This window comes from Rhynchophorus ferrugineus, unplaced genomic scaffold (assembly GCF_030347505.1).
Source record: "Rhynchophorus ferrugineus isolate W39M unplaced genomic scaffold, kcgeb_rfMv2 rfM2, whole genome shotgun sequence".
NCBI lineage: Eukaryota > Metazoa > Arthropoda > Insecta > Coleoptera > Curculionidae > Rhynchophorus > Rhynchophorus ferrugineus.
In genome coordinates, this window is record NW_027472581.1 from 91,698,430 (window position 1) to 91,722,906 (window position 24,477).

At 31.6% G+C, this 24,477-nt stretch overlaps 1 protein-coding gene, 1 long non-coding RNA gene and 9 other non-coding genes across 15 annotated transcripts in view; 1 reads left to right on the forward strand and 10 right to left on the reverse strand.

Annotated features, from left to right (window-relative positions):
* Liprin-alpha (PTPRF interacting protein alpha) overlaps window positions 1-24,477 on the reverse strand; it is a 348,725-nt gene that overhangs the window by 235,356 nt on the left and 88,892 nt on the right. The gene's annotated exons all lie outside the window — the stretch shown is intronic.
* TRNAA-AGC (transfer RNA alanine (anticodon AGC)) lies at window positions 1,880-1,952 on the reverse strand. Its single transcript has one exon. It is a non-coding gene; the product is annotated as a tRNA-Ala (tRNA).
* On the reverse strand, window positions 3,391-3,463 carry TRNAA-AGC (transfer RNA alanine (anticodon AGC)). Its single transcript has one exon. It is a non-coding gene; the product is annotated as a tRNA-Ala (tRNA).
* On the reverse strand, window positions 3,552-3,624 carry TRNAA-AGC (transfer RNA alanine (anticodon AGC)). The gene has a single exon. It is a non-coding gene; the product is annotated as a tRNA-Ala (tRNA).
* Window positions 3,713-3,785, reverse strand: TRNAA-AGC (transfer RNA alanine (anticodon AGC)). Its single transcript has one exon. It is a non-coding gene; the product is annotated as a tRNA-Ala (tRNA).
* TRNAA-AGC (transfer RNA alanine (anticodon AGC)) lies at window positions 3,875-3,947 on the reverse strand. Its single transcript has one exon. It is a non-coding gene; the product is annotated as a tRNA-Ala (tRNA).
* On the reverse strand, window positions 4,038-4,110 carry TRNAA-AGC (transfer RNA alanine (anticodon AGC)). Its single transcript has one exon. It is a non-coding gene; the product is annotated as a tRNA-Ala (tRNA).
* TRNAA-AGC (transfer RNA alanine (anticodon AGC)) lies at window positions 4,201-4,273 on the reverse strand. The gene has a single exon. It is a non-coding gene; the product is annotated as a tRNA-Ala (tRNA).
* On the reverse strand, window positions 4,528-4,600 carry TRNAA-AGC (transfer RNA alanine (anticodon AGC)). Its single transcript has one exon. It is a non-coding gene; the product is annotated as a tRNA-Ala (tRNA).
* On the reverse strand, window positions 4,854-4,926 carry TRNAA-AGC (transfer RNA alanine (anticodon AGC)). Its single transcript has one exon. It is a non-coding gene; the product is annotated as a tRNA-Ala (tRNA).
* On the forward strand, window positions 6,909-14,959 carry LOC143191655 (uncharacterized). The gene is made up of 4 exons (XR_013004581.1): window positions 6,909-8,498; window positions 8,554-9,650; window positions 9,845-10,022; window positions 10,171-14,959. It is a non-coding gene; the product is annotated as an uncharacterized LOC143191655 (long non-coding RNA).

Below are 24,477 nucleotides of genomic sequence, written 5' to 3' on the forward strand. Positions count from 1 at the left end.
ATCATCCCAGAAAACATCCGGTCTAACCCAGCCCGCTTACTGGCGTGACTGGGACCATTTTCCTTGCACCGCATTTAAGGACTTCGGGAAATTGTTTACAGTTATATTTTACAAATGTTCGATTAAAATGTAAACAAAATACTACACATTCATTACGTCAAAATAGAGGCTCTTCCAAAATATGACTTTTAATCTTGGAAACCTAATATTCCCTAGTTAAAACATAAATATATTAATAAAATTATTTTAGATTAATACAGACAAAGAATTAATTTCAAAAACATATGTAAAATATCGATATATTTCTTCCCTAATCCCTATTTGGACATAGGTCTCTATATAGGACATAGGAACAAATGAAGTTCTACGATTAATTACCAATACTCATCGCACGTAACCAACAAAAAGCTAACGCGATGACCTCGAAGTCAAATGGGTATATGAAGTGATCCAAGATTTAGCCTTGAAATATGAAATAAGGTTGCTAAATCATAGCAACGTGGAAGCAGAGCAAAAAAAATATCTATATTCCCTAAACATTTTAAAAAGTTGTGATATTTTTAATAAACCCTTAAAATTAAATACCAATATGAAGTGCATTTCCAATAAAAATAATTAAAAGGTTTTTCAAATGTTTAAGAAATATTTTTAATTAAATATCATTAATTAAAACAAAGATATAGATATATCGGACAAAATTATCGATAATTTTTCGGCATACCTTTTTGATACATTAAATATAATTATTTTTAAAATTTCAAAATAGTATTAAATAATTCACAAAGTACTTTTTATGAACAAAAAATATTCGGGCTACCAAACTAAAGTCTTTTAACATTTGGATAACTTTACCAATTGTAAAGAATGTAAATATATTTTATATATCACTATCACTACATAGTATAAAACAAAGTCGCCTTTTCTGTCCCTATATCCCTATGTGCGCTTAAATCTTTAAAACTACGCAACGGATTTTGGTGCGGTTTTCTTTCAATAGATAGAGTGATTCAAGAGGAAGGTTTATATGTATAATACATGCATAATGTACTAAGGCAACATTGCTAATTTTAGAGGTTTCTAATGTGATGTCGTAAATTAACCTATTTTTTTAGGCTTATTTAGCAATTAGCAAAAACGCTGCCTAACCCTACGAGTTAGATCAAATTAATGTACTACAGTATTGTACACCATAAAAAGGTCTACAAAAAAGTCCGCGATGGTATATGTTTATCTTTTAGGGATAACCCACATTAACCATTTTTATTGTTTACTTTTTACGTGAGAAAATGGCTTATTTACGAAGCTATTTTAAGCAATACGGCATTAATCCTTATCGAATTAAGTACCTTAAATACAGTGTGCAATTAATATAGATCAATATGGTTCCTTACAGCATGTAAATTAAACAAATATTTTCGGAGATATTACAAATTTAAAATTTGCGTTTAAAAATGTGTAATGTAATAAAAATTGTATGAATTTAGATATTCCAAAGATAGCAGGAAATCTTCATAGTAAGTATAGGGGAAGAGGAATTGTTTTACTCCAAATTTAATGCGTGCAGGCCAAGGGCAGTAATGAATGAACCAAAAATACTGGATCGATTTTAATCATGTTTTCATTGAGTGACATAGGCATATATATTTTATGCCCGTGCAAAGTCGGAGCGGGCCGCTATGTTTTTATATATACAACGTTCATATTTTTTCTGTAGTGTATTTAATTTAGTATCAGCATTGCACCCGTGCGAAGCCGGGGCGGGTCGCTAGTAGTGGATAATTCAAACATTTTACTGTAATAATCTATAAATATGTGCTATAAGATTAAGTAACTAAATAAAAATATATAAAAATAATATGGGGGGGTGATAAAAAAAAGTTGGAGGCGCCGGGTATCGATCCCGGTACCTCTCGCATGCTAAGCGAGCGCTCTACCATCTGAGCTACGCCCCCTGTTACATTTTCAGGGGAATTACATCAATTCGTATTTATAAGTCCCCCATTTATACTAAACTATATTTCACTAAAACATCATTCTAAAAGTAGTAGAGACAAAATTCCGCGGCCTAATATAAAAGAAATTCCACCAAACTTAACTTCAAATACATATGTAAATTCTCGTCCCAAAAATGCGTAGGTGCTTTTAAGAAAACCAAAGGACGTCCTCAATAGAACATTCCTTTTCGACCAGGCAGGACTCGGTTCAATCGGAAACATCAAAATAACACATAACACACACATCCACTACTTGGACGCGCTTAAAATTGTCTCCTAGGGAAGAAAGTTTTTCGGCGAAAGAGCCAGTCCCTTTGTAATTTCGTTCCATTCTTTCAAATCCTACAAAAGCTTCAATCAAATCACGTCGTCCCTTAGACGTATTCAGCAGTGTAAAGAATAAAGAGTATCGTTTGAAGTGACTCTCACAATGTTTATTTAAAAAAAAACACAACATATAAATACTGTGAATTAATTCTGCGAATTTTTGGGTGTATAAGTTCTAAAATTTGTTGAAGAACGTAAAATATGTATAAATTATATCCATATATCGCTGTATCATTAATTACGAATTCCCTGAAGTAGAAAAATGTTAATTGAGATAATAATGGACGTTATTTAAATAAAGTACTACAAACCATCAACCATAGCGAGTAGTATTGACTTTTCATGATATTTTCATTATTCACTCAATTCGCTTGATTTGACTGATCACTTTGACTGATCACTGCAAGAGCATCGTTTCGGAAATTTAATTCAACTGTTTCCAAAATTTAAAAGACAGTATATATTTTCTAATCAGGTCTTCTTCAAAGCATCTCTCGCAAAAAAACAACGATACTCTACATCCAAAAACAGTTACTTCTAAGCTGTGTCAAACAAAGGCCAATACCTGGTAAACCAATAGACTTCTCAATTAAAGGTATCCTAAGGTTAGGTTTAATGATTGTTGGATGAAAAGACCAAAGGTTGAAACTTTTACTGAGCGTAGTATCATTTTATAACATATTTTAATAATGTGACTATTTGGAACATATTTCCATATTTCCGGCACTAAATTTGACAAACCTTCAAACAACAGAATAGTTCTCAAAAGGAAATAGATTAACACATACTAAACAAAACACGTTCAAATTCGTCCATAATTTGACATCTATCATTTCTTGAATTTAGTCTGATCAAAAGATGAGGACTGATATCGTTTGTTTGCTGATATTATTTACTTAGGATGTTTGGAAACATTCTACCATAAAATAATTAGGTAGATCCATCGAAACACCATCAATTTCAAATTTTGAAATAAATTTCCATATATCCTGTCACGATATTTTACACATGCTGATGGAGAGATTAGTTTGAAAAGTGGTTTACAAAACCTGAAAACGTAAAAAAATATTGGAGGCGCCGGGTATCGATCCCGGTACCTCTCGCATGCTAAGCGAGCGCTCTACCATCTGAGCTACGCCCCCGATACAGAAACACAGAAAATACCTGAAACCAACTAGTGAAAATACCGAAAAATTAAGAAAAATAGAATCGGGCTCAATGAAAAAAAGTTGGAGGCGCCGGGTATCGATCCCGGTACCTCTCGCATGCTAAGCGAGCGCTCTACCATCTGAGCTACGCCCCCGATACAGAAACACACAAAATACCTGAAACCAACTAGTGAAAATACCGAAAAATTAAGAAAAATAGAATCGGGCTCAATGAAAAAAAGTTGGAGGCGCCGGGTATCGATCCCGGTACCTCTCGCATGCTAAGCGAGCGCTCTACCATCTGAGCTACGCCCCCGATACAGAAACACAGAAAATACCTGAAACCAACTAGTGAAAATACCGAAAAATTAAGAAAACAAAGAATCGGGGACAATAAAAAAATATTGGAGGCGCCGGGTATCGATCCCGGTACCTCTCGCATGCTAAGCGAGCGCTCTACCATCTGAGCTACGCCCCCTGATACAGAAACACATAAAATACCTGAAACCAACTAGTGAAAGTACCAAAAAATTAAGAAAACAAAGAATCGGGGACAATAAAAAAATATTGGAGGCGCCGGGTATCGATCCCGGTACCTCTCGCATGCTAAGCGAGCGCTCTACCATCTGAGCTACGCCCCCTGATACAGAAACACATAAAATACCTGAAACCAACTAGTGAAAGTACCAAAAAATTAAGAAAACAAAGAATCGGGGACAATAAAAAAATATTGGAGGCGCCGGGTATCGATCCCGGTACCTCTCGCATGCTAAGCGAGCGCTCTACCATCTGAGCTACGCCCCCTGATACAGAAACACATAAAATACCTGAAACCAACTAGTGAAAGTACTAAAAAATTAAGAAAACAAAGAATCGGGGACAATAAAAAAATATTGGAGGTGCCGGGTATCGATCCCGGTACCTCTCGCATGCTAAGCGAGCGCTCTACCATCTGAGCTACTCCCCCTGATACAGAAACACATAAAATACCTGAAACCAACTAGTGAAAGTACCAAAAAAATTAAGAAAACAAAGAATCGGGGACAATAAAAAAATATTGGAGGCGCCGGGTATCGATCCCGGTACCTCTCGCATGCTAAGCGAGCGCTCTACCATCTGAGCTACGCCCCCTGATACAGAAACACATAAAATACCTGAAACCAACTAGTGAAAGTACTAAAAAATTAAGAAAACAAAGAATCGGGGACAATAAAAAAATATTGGAGGTGCCGGGTATCGATCCCGGTACCTCTCGCATGCTAAGCGAGCGCTCTACCATCTGAGCTACGCCCCCTGATACAGAAACACACAAAATACCTGAAACCAACTAGTGAAAGTACATAAAAATTATGATAAATGAATGTGGGGGTCAATGAAAAAAAGTTGGAGGCGCCGGGTATCGATCCCGGTACCTCTCGCATGCTAAGCGAGCGCTCTACCATCTGAGCTACGCCCCCTGTTCTACAAAAATAATTTATTAGCAATCGAACGAGTCAACTGGCATACTTTACAGACACCCAACGATTAAAATCACATTCCTTTTCACCATTACATTAAAAAAGGCGTGGCGATCAAATAATACCAACTAGTAATACATAATAAGGTAAACAAGTTCATATTACAAAATAGCCAGATCGAATCACCTTCTAAAATAAAACGAATAATAATTCTGATTCTGATTATACTAATTAATCATTTCATGGCGAATGTGCTGAATATATCGAATAACCACCCACATCTTCAGTTTAGTTTAACATTCTGTGAGAGAATAAATAAAACAATACCGTAGATGCCACAAATCACAATCGCGTCTCGATTCAAAACATAAAAAATTCAGTGGGAAATTTATTTAAAAGCCAAGATCAAGAAACGAGAAAAAAACAGAAGATACACAAACAATCCGATGAAATATTCCTTCGAAGTTGATTATATCCACTGTGCTTTAACTGTTATTAAGTGTTATTTATAAAATCGCCAAAACATGTTACCATTATGATATACGAGGGATGAATTTTATATTTCAGGATTTGAAATTGATAATATTAATAGGAACGTGAAAAAAAAAACAGGTTAAAAAAGAATATGAGAACACGACAATACTGAAGGGGTTCGCTACAACTGTCAGTACTACATATCCTCAAACAACAACATAATATTGAATTATAGAGCAAAATTGAGTTATTTACAGGAACTATTAATTTAAAGAAAATGAAAGCTTATTTGACGTACTCATTGCTTGAGAAGCATACGGTAAAGTTTATTGGCAAAGAAAATCTGCTCTGAATGAACAAAAAAGTTTAAGGAAGAAGAATTTACCCTAAAGACGTAGTAGTAAACTATAAGCGTAGAAGAGTTGGAAATCATGTTGGATGACAATTCATTTAAAACGCAAGAAAAACTTGTATTAGCGTATATAATCCATCATAGAGTCAGAAAAAACAATAAAACGTTGGTTTCTTGACTTCAAACTTGGTCGTAGAGACACCGATGATGTAGAACGTAGTCTAGGTTCGAATTAGGTGGTAACATCAAAAAACATCAAAAAAATCCACAATATCGTTTTGAATGATGAAAAATTAAATTGCTGAGTGAGTCAGCTAACCTTAGATATTACTGGCAGCAGTGATATAGGTCTACAAGATTTTATTTCGTTCGGTGACTTCCCAGGTTTTGGGATCATTATAATTTCCGCCATCTTCCAAATGCCTGGGACATGTTTTAATCTAAATGCTGTATTGATCAAGTTGGTGAGTTTTATAATTCCCTTTTTTAGTAGTTTTTGCAGTAATTCTCCTGTTAATAAATCGTAGCCTGGTGATTTCCTGGGGCTAATGTCAGTTTTAATAACTTTGGTTAACTCTTTGGGCGTGACTAATTCAATCATCGAATTTTCAGCTTCTATGTCCGGCAAATTATGTTCAATATTAGTTTCGTTCGGTTTGAAAATTTTTTCTAGATATTCAGCAAATGCTTCTGCTTTTTGATGATTGTCACGTGCCCAATTCCCACATAGGTCTCTTATGGGTGGACTGTGTAGACATGAGCGCTTTAGATATTTTGTGGCTTTCCAGAGTGAGTAATCAGTTTCTTTATCATCTGTTAAATTTCTGAGATAGTCATTTATGGTTTTGTTTTTTATTTCCAGTATTTCTCTTTTCAGTCTTTGGGTTATATTGTTTAAACTATTTTTATTTTCAGGTGTTCTGTTTTGTTGCCATTTTTTTCGTAATTTACGTTTTTATACGGATAATTAATTCCTTTAGTTGTACTCTTAATTTCTGAAGTATTATTCCAAGCACCTTGTTGAAGATCTACTACGAATGTTTCTACTTCAAGATTTAATTGTTCAGTTGTCTTGAGGGGTACATTTAGTTGAATTCGTTTGTTCAATTCTTCAGCAAATCCTTCCCAGTCTGATCTCTTGTTTGTTAATGTTGGGTTTCTTTCTTTTCTTATTATATTTTCGCTCAACCTCAGAATCACTGGCGTATGATCTGAACTTAGCTCAAAATTTTCATCGACTTTTATATAGTTGGATGTTATGTAGGCCAATAAGTTGGATTTCCAGTTGACGTGTAACTACATCTTAGTTCAGTAGCTGCTTAATGCAGTTCATTGCCTTTAGTTGTTGTCATTCTGGATCCCTATCTTGTATTTTTTGCATTAAAATCACCTCCAATTATAAATTTTTCTCCCAGGTTGCTTAGGACATTCAAATAATTTTCCTTTTTTTGATTGTATCTTGGAAGACAATAAATTGCGGCTATTGTAACCTTGTATCTGCTTGATTTAATAGTTACTGCTGTTACCTGATTTCCTGCCGTACTGAGCCCGGGTTCTTGATGGTGGGAAATGTTCTTTTTTATTATTATTGCACTTCCTCCTCTTGCGGTGTTAGCTGAATGTACGGTATGAGAGAATGTATATTCTCTAAATTTTATAAAGGATTGTTTTGGTAAATGGGTTTAGGCAAATATCTATTTTTTGCATATCTAGGAATACTTGTAGGGTATCGTGATGTTGCTGGATTCCATTAGCATTCCAAAATTGCTATTCGGATATCTTTATTTGCCATTTCGGGTTTTTGGGCCCACAGGCCGTTAATTAAAATAACACGAAAACTAACAGAACTTTCAGAAAAAAAATCAGGTAAAATCCTTATACAGCCCTCATTCATAATACAAAATAATCATCTCAATCCACTCATTTCCTCAGGAGCATCCATAAGAAAATGTTCGTATTAAATATTAACCGCCGTAAAAGCTCGTAGACCTTCTAGATATTATCCACTATTATCTCTCATCCTATAATCTACAGTACCCTCCACAAACATTTCCACCGTTAAAAGACATAAAGAAAATCATTTAACTTCAGAGAATTCATCTCGGAAACAGTCTAAGGAGAATATAGAGAAGGAGGTAGGGGAATTAACCAATTAGTGTTAAAGTATAATAATAAAAGGTCTTGAAACATAAGCTGACAGGGCCCAATACAAATTCCAAGAAGGAAAATGTCCGTTATACTTATTCTGGTTATTTCATAAATTGAAATAATGTCAGTATTCAACAGTTATGTTGAAGAAAAACTGGCATTTATTAGGCGTCGTAATTAATTCGTAGCACAACTTATTTTACGAAAGATTGCGCTCACAGTAAAATATTTTATTGTGCCCAATAATTCTCACAAAACATTCATCTAATTAATTGAATTTTACATTAGATATGTTTAATACAATATTAATTTATTACCACTGTGCTATTGTACTAATATCAATACATAAGCAAAGCGATTACGGGATAAATACATTAGTATTATTATGTATTGTCCAAATTAAAATAAGATTAAACTGCTTAAAATATATTATGTTGATTTTAGTCACGCCGACCTCTTGGATTTTTTAGTGACTGGACCTACAGATTAACGTGGGCTCTGAACCACGATACTCGGCATTAACTCTACCGATTGGTGAGTGACCAACTGTAGAAACCATCCCAGAAGACATCCGGCGTTACCCAGCCTAGTTACTGGCGTGACTGGGATCATTTTTTACTATTGCGCAGTATATTAAACAATCACGAACATAGATATTACGACCATGCCCCAGCAGGATTCGAACCGCGACTATCGCTACAGTAGGAGGACCGTACTATCGCCTTTACCACTACGCCGCCAAGCCGGCTTAAACTGCTAAAAGTAAAGAGTAACACTACAATATATAAGATCGTGTGATTTGGTTTAGTAGTTATATAGCTCCCACGTTGACGTGACTTAGTAAGTTTACTTGATATTTTAAGGCAAAATCTTGGATCACTTCGTAAATACATATTATTTCGAGATCATCGTGCGGCTCTTGGTTGGTCAGGTAGCGATAAGCATTGGTAATTAATCGTAGTACATTGTTTTGGAAGGGTTAGATTACTAGTTTGTTTCATGGTTTACGGCAAACCCATATTTACACCTCATAGGGCCAAATTGGCTTCATAGTTAAGTGATAAACTAATTTATTTGATTTTAAAACAAGTTAAGAGTGTCTTTGAGTCTGATGTGATCTGCCTTTTACCTAACGTGATGTTTCCAATTTAACCCACTATTAAGAGGGACGTTAAGGTATTTAGCTGCTTTTCTGCTTCTAGTTGAGGAATCGGACATGCGTCAAGTGATATAATTTGCTATTTGCCATTTCGCCGCAACCCAAAATCAACAGATTTGGAGCTATTAGTCTGTAGTTTCCAGTTCGTAGTCCATTTGTAGGTCTTGTTGGCTGATATTTAAGCTTTTTCTACAGCTATAGGCAGAGATATATCTTTTGCTATAATAACTGTGTCGTCGGCAAAAGTGTTGAGAATGCCACTTCACACGAGACTAAATAATCTCCTTCAAAAATATATGACTCCAGTAGTTGACAATACTACTAAATCAATAAAAATAATCAAAAAACATATACGTTGGTGCGTTTCTGTCTGTTTTATTATCCTGACAGTGTTTTCGTAGGAACTTTTACGTCACTGTTTAATATAGAGAAAGTCGTATATACAATATACGCAAGTAATCCAATAAAATAAAATATTCCTTTGAGATTCGTTATCTTCCATTGTCCTTTAACATTTACGGCTCAGAAAATTGTCCAAATATATTATCATTATGAAATACGAAAAACATCTATAAAAATTATATGTTAAAGGTAATGTATAAATTATGTATTATGTGTCTAGAATAAAAAGTATATATATATGTGTATATATATATATATATATATATATATATATATATATATATATATATATATATATATATATTGAAGAATACATATTGATGTATTTTCTCACACCAAAAACACATCATATATTAAAACAATATATTAAACAATATAAAAAGACATCTATAAAAATTATATGTTAAAGGTAATGTATAAATTATGTATTATGTGTAAGTATATATATATATATATATATATATATATATATATATATATATATATATATATATATTGAAGAATACATATTGATGTATTTTCTCACACTCGTCTTGCTTGTAAATTAAGATTGTACTAAGCGTATCTAATAAAGCTGTTATAAATATATATATATATATATATATATATATATATATATATATATATATATATATATATATATATATATATATACATATGTATATATCGTATTGTGTTGTATATATATAGAAAAAATTATATATTAAAGATATTAAAGGTTATAAGAAATAATATTAATAAACGGCATAGCCTTTATTTGAATAAATTCGTAGCTGGGACACACTGATTGCTAGTAGTTCCAGTAGTTTCAAAAGTTTTAGAAGGTCATTTAGAAGACTTTGAATTTACAGTAAAAATGACTAACGAATGAATTTTATATCGATTGAAATAAATTGAAAAGGCAGCGAAATAGATTCCGTAATATTCCACTGCTATCGACTACCGAGCTAAACTAAATATTTTATAGTTTACATTACTCGTAAAGAAAAATGTCCGGATATATTACGATAACTCGAAGAAGTTTGTTCATGTTTCAATCAAGTAGAATAATTAGTGAGAAAGAACTTGTATTTTTGTATAAGAATGAAACCATACACGATTTATTTTATTTGAACAATTTTAATCTTGGAGTAAGAATTGTGAATGTGGTGACCAATACTATATGTATATAGTATATATGTTTTTCTTACATCACAACATTGTACCAAAATTTAAAATTCTAAATAAAAAAAAATCTGCATAATTTCTATTATTAACAGCTATAGAACTATAAAATATTTATAGAAAAGCAATGTTCCCCAAGGCGTACAAATACTTGAAGATTTCTAAACTTACAACGTAGTTTTCATTGGTTCTACATCGACTAATTAATAAAAAAGTTATTATCGGATATTGGAGGTAAATTTATACCCGAAAATCACCGAATAAAACGATACCTTCCATTTAAATGTGGAGGAAAATCAATACCGCTCTAGTGGTCCACTGTATCGAAATCAATGTGCCGCCATCGTCACTTTATTGACTAAAAAAGACGTGTTAATTTCAGTGCAAAAGCTGTTGGCCGTGTGATCGGCTTGGATCACGCGAAAGCTTTGCGAGGTAATTTCTCTATGTCAAGGAAACAGTTTGGCAAACGTTCAACTCTTACCAAAACAAACACAGAATTCCGATAATAAATATATATACTTCGAACCTAATAAATATTTATCTTAATATCTAATATTATACCGAGCAACATTTTAATCAAATATTATTTTGTCAATATATTTTAATTAATTTTATACAGGGTATGAAGAAAACTATTGCCAGGTTGTTTATTTGTTTCTACGATAAGTAAAGTATACAAGATAGCACAAATGGATATATGTTGAAAATACTTTTTCCTCTATCATTTAAAACTATATTTTACTCTGAAGATGTCGAAACAAACATTTAAAAGATACTAAAAATGGAAACGCTTAAATGAAATATTTTGTCCCACTGCATTCAACTATCATTGGTTCTAATCAACGGGCAACAATATAATAAATAAAAATGAGCACAATATTTAACAATAATGCCGCAAATTTCTTTTAAAAACCTTCACAAATATATTTGCGATGTGATAATACTTATTGGCCAGTGGTCTTTAGTTTCTTACTTGTTCTTACTAAATTACAAATGCTTTACTAAACTTTAGAAAAAAACATGAGTAAAACGTCAACATATAGTCCTTATATCAAATTATTATTATTATGGATCATCAAATTCAAACTGCGATCGATATTCGTTGTCAGTTAGTTAGTTAGTTTTACTGAATAATCTCGCTTCACTTATTCAGTATTTTCTAGTAAGTCTGTTCTTTAACAAATAACTTCGATTCAGTGACATTCACACTGTATTTCTTAAAAATGGACTTTCTAATGAAACCAAGGAAGTTTCGTTCTGGGCGACCTTCTGCCTCTTCAATCAATGAATTAACCGAAACTAAAAAACAGTAACTAAGTAAAAGTAATTAAGTATTATGTAAAAATAAGTCGTAGATAGACACATGAATCACTATAAAAATTGGGTACAACCTTGTAGCAATTTCTCTTTTTGGAAGCTAAAATGCGACAATTGAAGCCATAAATACAATTGAAGGAATAAATTATATAATACATCAAATAAGTTAAGCATATACACGGCTAAACTAAAAATAACTAAGAAAGAGTTACGAAGAGAAAACTGTTTGAAAAAAATTATTCATAGTTAAATACAAACCAAATATTGGAATTATCGAATAATTCGTTATTTATACTTTTTAAAATTAATTTTAAGGATTTTCAGCACTCTGCTGCATACGAATCAGACATAAATATGTATTAGTCTCATTATTTAATTCCACTGCTAATTTTAATAAATCAACAAATAAAACATAAATATCCATCCAATTTATATCAAATAATTGTGATATATTCAGTAAATTGTGTATTTGTGGAGAATTTAGTAATCACCACTATATACAGTTGAACCAAACATATTTGTTGAGATGTATGCTCTATGGGAAACAAAAGCAAACACGTATATTCATTTAGACACTTCAAAAATAATGATACGTACAATTTTCCGCAGAATTCAAACACTACGAGAAACATGAGAAAAAATAGTGGCTAGCCGTGAAACAATATCATCAAAATGTTTTCGTGCTTCTACAACTTCTTTTTATATAAAAAAATATATACAAGATACTAAAAATAATTACTTACAAAACACTATATTATTCCTGTTGCTACAATAAAAATGGAACCTTAAAACTTCTCAAAAATAGACAGAAATAGGAAGTATATATTATTTTTTAGTTAAAGTATTATTATTTAATTTTTGTGATGATAAAAAAATACTCCAGAAAACACTGAAAATATTTAGCTAGATACTAGTTAATAATAATTGCAACTGATAAGGATTTTTAATTACATAATATATAATTTTGAAAATATAAATTAATAACATTGTTAAATATATGTTAATGAAAATATTTGATAATTATCTAAAATATGGCCAATATATTCTGCAACTGATATAAAACTCTTGTTACTAAATTACAAGTTTACCTAAAAAAGTCAATAAGCAATAATAATTCATTCAATATTCAATTAAACTGAATATAATGTACACATAAAAATTTAATTATTACAGATTTAGTAAGTAATTTTATTCAGGAAATTATTTAAAAAAAAACCTTTTTTTTATTTAGCTACTCTTAGATATTTGGAAGATATATTTTAAATTATTATAAACTTGTATTATTAAAACCTATAGTTATGATAAGCTGCATAAAAAATATTTAATAAAATTTCGTTGTGATGATTTATCTCACGACAAGAACAATGCTTTCTGTTTTCCTAGAGATTACAAGTTGTTAACAAAAATGTCTAAAAACCTACTAAACACTAAAAATCCAATAAAAATAGAACCTTCAGTTCTTTTTCCAAAATGCAGTATCTGTCTCGGATACCAATTATTAATAAAAGAACGTTTTATTTGATACGTAAATATAAATATAAAAATATATATTTCTGAAAATAAACAATAAAAATGCAATTGTTTGGCACTCAAAAATTTTCTGAAATATTTCGAATATATTTTTCTAAATCACTTAATACATTTGTTGAAAAATTAAAAAAAAATTCTCCTTATTTACGAAAATATACAAGAAACGAAAGTATATATTACTTATCAGTTATAAGTTTTATTATTCAATTGTTGAGATGATCAAAAAGTAATTGCATCAACAAATTCTGACAATATACTAGATACTAGTCAATAAGAACATTTTCATCGATACATAAATATTGAAGTTAAAATCAAACTACTAATTAACGAAAATGGAATAATGGTATAAAATATGGCTAATATATCCTGTAAACAACTAATAGTTAACGTAACTTATATTTTTGAAATAGAAGGAAAAAATAGGCGTTGAAAATAAATTTTTGTCAATGCCTAGAATAATTATCTCGGTACAATTAAACTCTATTAAAAAAATATTAGAGACTTAGTAAATGATTTTCTAAATATTATTTAAAAAACAGTAAAATTTTATTATAAATATAGTCACTAAGGTGTGCATAAACATATTTAATACAACCTTGTACCAATGACTTTGTTGATGTAAAATGTTTATAGTGATGATAAGCTATTCTAAAAATTATTTAAAAAATAGCCATATTTTACTTTTAGATATTGGCACATATTTTGAATTATTATAAACTTGTTACGTTACGAAAGTCTGCATAAAAACATTTAATGAAATCTTGTACCAATGACTTTGTTGATAGAAAATGTTTATAGTTATTATTAGTTACTCTAAATAATTAGTTATACTCTTAGCTATTGAGGTGTATTTTGAACTATTATGAACTTGTGTTATAAATATTATACAAATATTTAATAGAATCTTGTACTAATGACTTTGTTGCTATAAAAATGTCATAGTGCTCATAAATTATTCTAAAATTTATTTAAAAAACAGCCACATTTTACCTTTAAATATTAAGATGTATTTTGAATTATTATGAACTTGTATTATAAATATAGTTACGAAAGTTTACATAAAAATATTTAACAGAATCTGGTACTAATGACTTTTGGATGTAAAATTTTCATAGTCATTATAGGTAGGTAACAAAAATGACAAAAAAATATACTAACACTTAAGTGATTAATCAGATTGTATACCAATGGAATAACAACAATTCACAAATTAACTGAACCCGCATAAATATGATATGAAACAAATAACGCACATTACATTTTGATAACTTGGAGACAATGGTTAACACTAGACTTTCACAGGTCGGTCAAGGGACCTGAGCTGCGTGTCGTAAAAAACATCGGACATAACTTTAGATCAAGAGATTCGCAAAGCGTTCGCACATTATCATTTCCACTCGCGGTGTTCGCGCAATATACGTCGACTTTTCCGATAACAAAGAGACGTCATGCGTCCGCTCGCAGTCGTCGGTTTCAGTAGACTTGCCTGGTATGAGCGTCGCGACGCTACCGCGTCCGCGAACGCGTGCCGGCGCACGTGCCCTGAAGACCTTCGCAGACGTAAAGTGCAAAACGGACAACAGCAACGGAACGACGATATGTTCAATAATTACGCGAAAAGGCAAAGAAAAGACGGATTTATAGTTGTAATATCTCGGTTTGATAAAAATTGATTCCCAGAGAGAAGTTTTTGAGATATTGGAAAGTCAGAAAGGGCTAAATTCGACGAATAAGCTGGATACTGAACCAATGTGTCTATTAATTCGTCATCATTATTGAAAATTAAGTATATTTACGAATATTTCTATTCATTTCGTTCAAAAACCTACAAAGTAATCCAAGTTTATTATTATATCAGTCTGGGACAAACCTAGGAGAAGAAAATTGCTGTTTCACTGTCTTGATTTGATAGTAGATATTAAAATAATGCTGTCTTGGTCAAAGTATAGCCTATAAATCAATTAAAAAGTATTGTACTATGACGCATTGGGTATATTTTTAACCAAGTTTCATGTTGAAACCCCAATGCTTGATTGTAGCCTTTAAGTGTATGTCACTTCGTCGAAATGAACATAAAATGTTTTCAGTGCGTTGAAAACATCTGAATTTGTGCCGAGTAAATCGAGTTTGCGGGAAGTTCTACTTTTTAACTTCAATTTGTTCAAAAAGGCGGCTGAAGCTCAGGGAATTCGGTGCGAAACTTATGACAACTATGCTTTTCGATTTCAATAGGTGAATACTGGTCAGCGTTCTGGAGAGCCAACAACATTTGAAGACGAAGATTTGGAGGCATTAATCAATGGAAATAGTTATCGACTACAACTGATGCGTTTAGGCTACTGCACCAAAAAAGGGTGAAATACGAGCAAAGGCACAACAATGTTATTCTTCAGGACGACAGTCGATGAAAATATACTGGGAAACATTAAAATGGAAAGTATTACCCCACCGTATTGTCGTATGTCGTATTCTTCAGACCTGTCACCATCTGATTATTACTTGTTCCGACATATGAATCGTGACCTGTCTGAGTATTGCTCCACTTCTTATAAAGATCTAAAAACATGGGTCGATTCGTGTATAGCGTCAAAAGAAGCATCGATCTTGATCGATTCCGTCTCGAAATGTAATTGAACAATACGTACAATACGTAAGCTAAGTTTAGACGTTTAGGCTAACTAAGCGCCCAAAAAGAGGTTCTTACCGACGAAAACATTTAAAAAATCCACAAAATGATTTTTAATGACCGTAAATTGAATTTGAGTGAAATAGCAGACACTCTAAAGATATCAACTGAACGTGTACATCATATCATTCACGAATATTTGGGTATGAGAAAGCTCTATGCAAAGTGGGTGCCGCGCGAGCTCACTTTTGACCAAAAACAACGACGAGTTGATGATTCGCGGTAATGTTTGAAGATGATCAAGCGTAATAAACCCGAGATTTTGCGTTTTTGTGTCGATATGTGATAATGGATGAAACATGGCTCCATCATTTCACTCCGAAATCCAATCGACAGTCATCCGCGTGGACTGCACACGATGCGAAAGAAAACGCAACAGTCTATTAGAATATTTCGAATTTGCTACAAAAATATATTGGGGATATTTTTAAAAATTATTGATGTCATTTGGTGCCAAGCAATTGAAATTTTGTTGCGTACTTTCAAAAATATATATATTTATATTTGTATTTATATGTCAGCTGAAAACATGTTCTCATAAACAACTGGTATCTAGTCAAATGTTACAATACTATAATTCTTCAACATATATATGCATTTATGAAAATACGTTTGAAATAATAGTACGTAATTTTTTTGTATTCGATGTTTTGTATGTTATCTGTTTACGGTTAAAAATAAATACTTAAAATGCATATCACTGATATTAAGTTCAATGGCCAGTCGACACTATTTTACTATGTGTCTCACAGAATGTGAATTAGATTTAACAACAACCATACAAGTTTTTTAGATTGAGTAGTTTAAATACCTCAATATTATTTTTGATAGTCCCTATAAGTTTCAACTAAAACACAGAAATACATAGATTGTGAAAAATAACATACACTATTTATATAACGCTCTTACAGACCCATTAATAGCACAACATAAAATCATTTTTACAAATAACTTGTGGTTCTAGTAGTCGTAGAACGATATCCAAAAATACATTTACAATAAATACAAATACCTTAAACTTTTAATTTACAATATTAATATAACTTTACTAATAAGCAGTGCAATCTATGTAATTTAATAGTTATTTAGAGGAGAAATCTGATAATAAATTAAAATGCAAAGTAGATCATTTTACAAGATATAATCTATATTCAATATCTACCTGATCCAGTTTGACCAGTATGTGTGTACCTGAAACAAAATAAAAAATATTAGTGATTCAACATCAAGAACATTATTTAACAGCTGTTTACATTGTTACTGCGCTTTTTCACCAATAAATATCACTGATCAAAATACATGCAATGTAAACTATTTCAAAGAAGATTTCTCCTTAATTCAATTTTTAATCATGTCAAATCTTGTCTAATTGCTTAAACAGATTTTTAAACCCGGGAAACATTAGAAAACTTATCTCATTTATACTGTTTAGTGTAACTGTATTTTCTCCAATGTTTCCATGAACGCTTGTAACTTCTGTAACGTTAGTCATGAACTTAAATTTGTAGAAGTGCATCCTAAACAAAGTTAAAATGTGTATTCCGAGAACAACTAAAATAAATCACCACTTAATGTAATAGAAACAAGTCTGGATATTTTGCTCGATAAATACACAAGTTTTATATTTAGAATGATGGGTAACATTTATATCGATAAGAATTCTGAATTAATGAGTATTAAACTAACAAATATAAAGTAATGAACTGTTATAATACTATATCTTAAAGTAATTAATCAGCTTCAAACGAAGTAAAATATGTATTATAGATCGTGTTATTGTATTTTGTATTGCGGATACAGACCGTCTTGTAGATAATGTTTGAGGTGATAAATACTATTTATTTTTGTTGTAGATGGAGTTCACATAAAGTCCACGAGAAGGTGAACAGGAAAAAAAGGATAAGGCTACAATACACCGGAAAATGGTGAGTGAATATGCGGTTGCCTAGAGTCATCGTGGAGGTCGTAACACGTAATGTTATGATGAACATTTATTATGAAAGTTTAAATTGCTTGCTATAAGTTGCTTTAAATTACTATTACACGAATACCCGAATTTACATAGTTTACAATATATTTATACTGATTTAAGATATTTATAAATCGTTAAGAAGAGTCATGAGAGCGAATCTTAAGGGAAATAAATGGATACATTATAAATTTAAAAAAAAAACAGTTTTACATCCTATTTTGACAGACAATGAAAAATAATTTGCCTACTCTAACAATCGTAAGTCGACAACGTTACCTATTTTTAGTGGTATCAGAAAATATCTTCTAATAAAACCCGATATGCAACATTTAAATAGCCGGCTTGGTGGCACAGTGGTAAAGGCAACAGGACGGTCCTCCTACTGTTACAATAGCCGCCGGTTCGAATCCTGCTGGAGCATAGTCGTAAATTTATGTTTATGATTGATTAATATTTGTGATTGTCCTAGGCAAGAGTGTAAAAATCGACTTTTGCGTAGTAGAAGAAAGTCGGTTGTTCTTTTCTAATTTCTTCACTGCCCGGAATAATCTAATAATTAAAAGAAATCTAACTTCCTTGTTTTATGTGTATAACCGAGTGGAAACCGAGAGTCATCTAAATTTGTGAGATGATTTGTAAGATGTGAGATTTGTGATCAACTCTGAATTTTAGTTCAGTTTGGCTTTGACATACTACAAAATTCCAATCTAAATAAAATAATTAAACAAAAAGGTTAACAAATATAATTTATTTTAACATTATAGTACATCTAATAACTAGTTAATTATACAGACACAATAGTTTATAGGTTAGAGTTTAAGTTAAGACGACTTTGACAGACTCATTCGTTTACGCGTTCGAACTAATCAGACAGCTTTGTCTCTTTTTAACTAGAATAAAATGAGAAAAACATATTGTCTAATTCTGTAACGAATTTACAAATGATAGAGATATTACAAAAATGTGTATAAGGTAAAAAGCTTGGATAGGTTTTCCGAAGCGAAGAAGTGTGATAATGGAAATCAAATTCGGTTCTCAATATCAAAAGTGTTCAAACAGGAGTGAGTGAATTTGTAATGTCCTAGAATAAATCGGTTAAGGATAACCTAGTGAGATCTAGTTGGCTAGTTGAAATAGTGTTCTTGGGCCATGAGACCCATTTCCCTTAATCCTTTATAGTTGAGAATCCAGGCAAATGAAATTATCTTTCGTAGTGTGGTAAGTTCTTGAAAATGTTTTTATGATTTATGAATAGTCACCTGAATATGATTCAATGGCCCCCAATCAGCAAGAGGAACCTATACAAGATCACGCATTCACATCGATCTTCTTTCAAGAGTCAAATTCCATAGATTTCCAAATGGCAAACCAGCTCAGCAGTGAAAACTGTAGTATGTTTTGAGAGGCTGAATGCTAAGGAAGTGAAGAGACCTAGACCAGCCGTATCAACAACCGCATCACTATTTGATCCATCGTTGTGAGGGATTTGAGTAGGCGTATAAGCTGATTGGAGATCGTTGAATTTTTTATTTTACTATAGGCAAAAAGTGAACTGTTTATAGAAAATATTTTCAAAATGACGTGACAATTCCACTTTTTTCGATAACAGTATAAAGAATTTCAACTAAAGTTAACAAATAAAGCGGGAAACATACAAAAGCTCTCTCGCGATAGAAACACAAACCGAAATATCTATGCCTCTGACGTAAACGATCAGATTTATATTTACTTTTCTCTCCTTGAAAAATATGAAATGCCGTTGAAACGCTCTTAGTGATTACATTTTAAAATAAGCTCTGGCGCTGCTATTGTCAGATATCTATAGTGTTTTTGTGAAATATTTTATATTAATATAAGAAATAAACAAACCATACTTCCAAACCAAATAAACCGATGTCATACTTGATGTTATACTTAAGAAATGATGGACTTTATATAATTTCATCACTTAGCATTGATCAAAAATGCACTTTATGCTTTTCAAAGAAAAAGAATACGAACTGCAACGGTTACCTCACAGCCCTACGTGTTTCGTTTTTTATTGATATTGGTGGCCGGAGATAAGCACATGGGAAATAACGTGCTAGTAGTATACGAACGTAACGGCATATGGTGAAACTTTAAAGTTGTAACACTTGTATTTTTGATGCACAATTACGTATTTCAGTCTTTATGTACATTAACGTAGCATTCTTTAAACATTTCTTTCTACGTGTGGTAACTGATTACTTGAGGATTATCATTCGGATGGTGTAAAAGGCTATAGCACTTACACCACCCGACTATGTGCGACTTCCAATCATCTGATATTATCTTAACCAATTAGCGAAAGATGTGCTATAGTTTTGTCGCACCGTTCTAGCGGAAATTCTATTCTAGATAATCGACGAGTAAAAAAAAACTGTCTCTGTACAAATTATAGCACCAAGAACCGAAAAAATTAATGTTCTTAAATGTTAAAATGAAAAACCTACAGTATGCTAAAGTTTATCGTGGAGCATATATAGATGCACCACACTCTGGAAAGCTGAGATAGTCTGATGAAGTTTGGATAATATCATAAAAATGGTCGAACTCTGTCGTGAAATAAACAATGTTTCTATTGCGCAGCGCTAAACATTACAAAAAACCGTTTGGAGCCATATAAATAGGCTGGACACAAAAAGAACCTGGACGTACAGGCCTCAGGTGAAGCTCAGATCAGAAAAACTTCATGGGCCGAATTTCCACGTATGATTCATTGCTAAACCGCAACACTAATCGACCCATTCACGAAGTAGGTGCTCAGTGACGATGAAAAATTTTTAATAATATTTTGCTGTGCACTTAGTAGAATTAGCAAGAATTAAAATGGTACTAGTTGCTCCTCGGCGGCTATGCGGCCAACAAGGGGAGTGACATAAGCAATTAAAAGAAAAAACGATCAATTATGATCAATATGAAAAGCGTTGTTGAAAGGGACTGCATAAATTTGTTAATGCTCTAAAACTGTATATAAGGGAGACCTAAGTAAAATTCGTTTAGTTAAGATAATCACCAAGAATTTTCAGAAGGTCTACACTGAGTGTTATGTTCTACACTGCAGTTATACATTATTATGGTTTTACCAGAAACAACATGTCATATATTAAAATTGCACATGTATTATTGATTAGTGTCTGAAATATATATGAATAAATTCACCATAGAATACTTTAACTTAAACATAACGAACAGAAGAATCATTACAATACAAAAGCTAAAAAATTAATTATTAGAACCTTGAAAAATTCTTGGTTTGATTTTAAAAATGCCGGAATTTTGTCGGAAAGCCAACATATCTTCTAAAATAATCCAAAAGCGACTAGTTATTTATACAAACCAATTACAGTCAGATGGAGGAAGGTCTGGTAAATGGAGCAGGTAACTACTACGAAATCTTTGACTTTAGTAAAACTGCAGTCAAAGTTCACGTAAAATCACTCTTTTTAACATGAATCTTTGTATTCCTAATATAATAATTAAAAAATAATATAGATATTTTGTGAAAATTATAGAAACTGATTTGCAATCCTAGTTCTATAATAGTTATAGTCACTGGAATAAGAGAAAATGCTAGATATTAACTGAAATACATACAAAAATTCTCTAAAAATTACCAAATAAGTTAAACGAAATAGTACGCATGTGTCAAATCTAATATTTGGTAAAACATATTTGTTTTTGCACGATATTGAAGACTTATGGTGTATCTTATATAAACTTATAGTGTAAAATAGCAGTAAGTAAATTAATATTGTGCAAACAAAAATTGTGTTAAACAACTCTTATAATTATATTTAAGCTACAACAATTCAAGAAGACAATTTTTTTCTTATATTTTAGAATACTCGCCAAACAGTTGAATGTGTGCGATGAGAGTGAAGTGCTTAGGCTCAAACGCAAACTACCAAGCGAACTGATTAATAGACACAGAGTGATATTTAATAATCTCCAGAATAAGTTAAAATAATCTTTAGAATAAGTTAGGATAGACTTTAAAATAAGTTAGAATAGTATCTAGAATAAGATTTAGATTATAAGTTGTACAGCAGATCACTTACTGAAATGACCTTCTACATGTTAGGATGGTTATATTATATAACGGAACTCATACAATAATACTTATTGGCCACGGGCAGATTGATGACGTTCTAAGAGACTAATAAAAACATATTTTAGAATCTCCTTTATATCAACTAGGGTTTATCTGGACGGACCTACTGTTTAACATATCAACTGGCGAGTGGTTAACTTGGAGATCATCCCAGAATATATCCGGTCTTACCCAGCCTGGTTACTGGTGTGACTGGGATCGTTTTCCTTGTCGGATTTTGTACTTTTGACTTAAGGACAATAATAAACATAGATTTTAACAATGTCCTAGCACCTTGACCACCGCACCAACCCAGCAACTAACAAGTTGTTAAGGGACGTACAATATGATCAATAAATGTTTTTATTGAAATTGTTGAAATGTTTGTTAACCATTACAAAGCTATTCAATATATTTTCGCATTTAAATTGAAATGAATAATATAATTATGATTGTTTTGTATTATTTGGTTTATATCTCGTTTGGAAAGCCACCAAATATAACGTCGCATATCTTCTCAGGTGATCGAACGAATAATGGCCCACAAAAATTTTTATTATCTCCTCTACGATAAAAACTCTTGCTGGAATTTTGCCCTTTATTGTCCATAAAACATATAGATAACCGTATAGTGAATCGTATTTTTATCTAGACGTAACTCTTTTGTCTCAAAAGAATTTGAAGTATGTTTACCCTTCATTCGTAAAAAATATTCTATCAAAGTTTATATTAACCATGAATATAACTCTTTGGAGTACAGAATTGTCAATAAATAAGAAGACTAGATATGTTTTAGAGGAATATGAGTTCTTAAGAATTTCCCTAACATTTTTAATGTTTGAATATTTTTTATATATCTACAGTAGTGACACAAGTGACCCGCCAAAATGTCGCAATGTTGCCGCATCAACTCTGAGTTTTAGTACATATTGGCTCTGACAAATAACGAAATTCTAATCTAAATAACATAATCAAACAAAAATGTTATGTAACATAATTTATTTTAACACTATAGTACATCTGATGCATATATTATCTAAGAACTTAAAACTACAATTAATTTATAGGTTAGAATTGTATGAAAGTAGATGTATTGTAAAACAAATGACCACATAAATAATATAACATAATAGGGAAATCCACCATGATCAAATTTTGCAAATGAAAGAATACTTATATTACAGAAAATAACGAATAAGCAAAACACTATAAAAGATAAGAAACATGGAGTTTTGAAGTGAATGAAAATAAATCAAAGTATATTAAACTTACCTGTTACATGCATTTTGATAAGCGATATATATTGGTGAAAAGTAGGGTTGGGAACTATCCACTGCAAACAGTCGATAGTCGTAAAAAGGTCGATAGTCAAAAAACTAGCGACTGAAAATAGTAATTGCTATTTTCAGTCAAATAGACGATTCGGCAGTTTCTTTGCAATTCGTGATGTCACACGAAGATATATGAAGCCTTTCCTGTATAAATTGTGAGAGAGGAGGGGACGGACATAATTGCTTGGAGCAGTTAATTTTATATGTGATAATATTTATCATATTATTATACTGTGATAATATTATTACACAAAAATCGAGAGAGTAATCGAAATATTACCTATTATTGCCATAAAAACAGTTAACAGATTACATATAAATCTATATAAGCCTAAGTTCGGCATATTTTTGTCAAGGTCGATGCTGGAACGACAGAGCAAGAACATAAAAAATCAGTCGAATGAAACTAGTAGAACCAAAAATATAACTAAAAGTACATGACTGAAACAGTCGATAGTAAATAGTAACAAAATCAGTCGAAACAGTCATTGGTAAAAAGTAGTACAATCAGTCGGACCAAAAATAGTGACTGAAACAGTCGATAGTAAAAAGTAGTCAATTACTAAACAGTCGATTTTAGTCGATAGTCCCCAACACTAGTGAAAAATATCAAAATATTAAATAACCTAATATAAATATTAAATTCGATGGTTTCGACATTTATCCATATAAAATAACTGTTTTCAATTTAGTATTATTGAGCTATTCAGCGTATACCGCTCATGATGGAACTCTCAAAATCAAACCACCATCATTCTCTCAATACAGTATCACTATGTTGCCAGACAGATGGGAATAATTGTATAAAATCAAAGAAAATATTTTCATTAATATATAAATTTTGCTCAAAAAATGCTTCTTAAGGATAAAAACCAGAACCAAGCAACTGATACAATTAA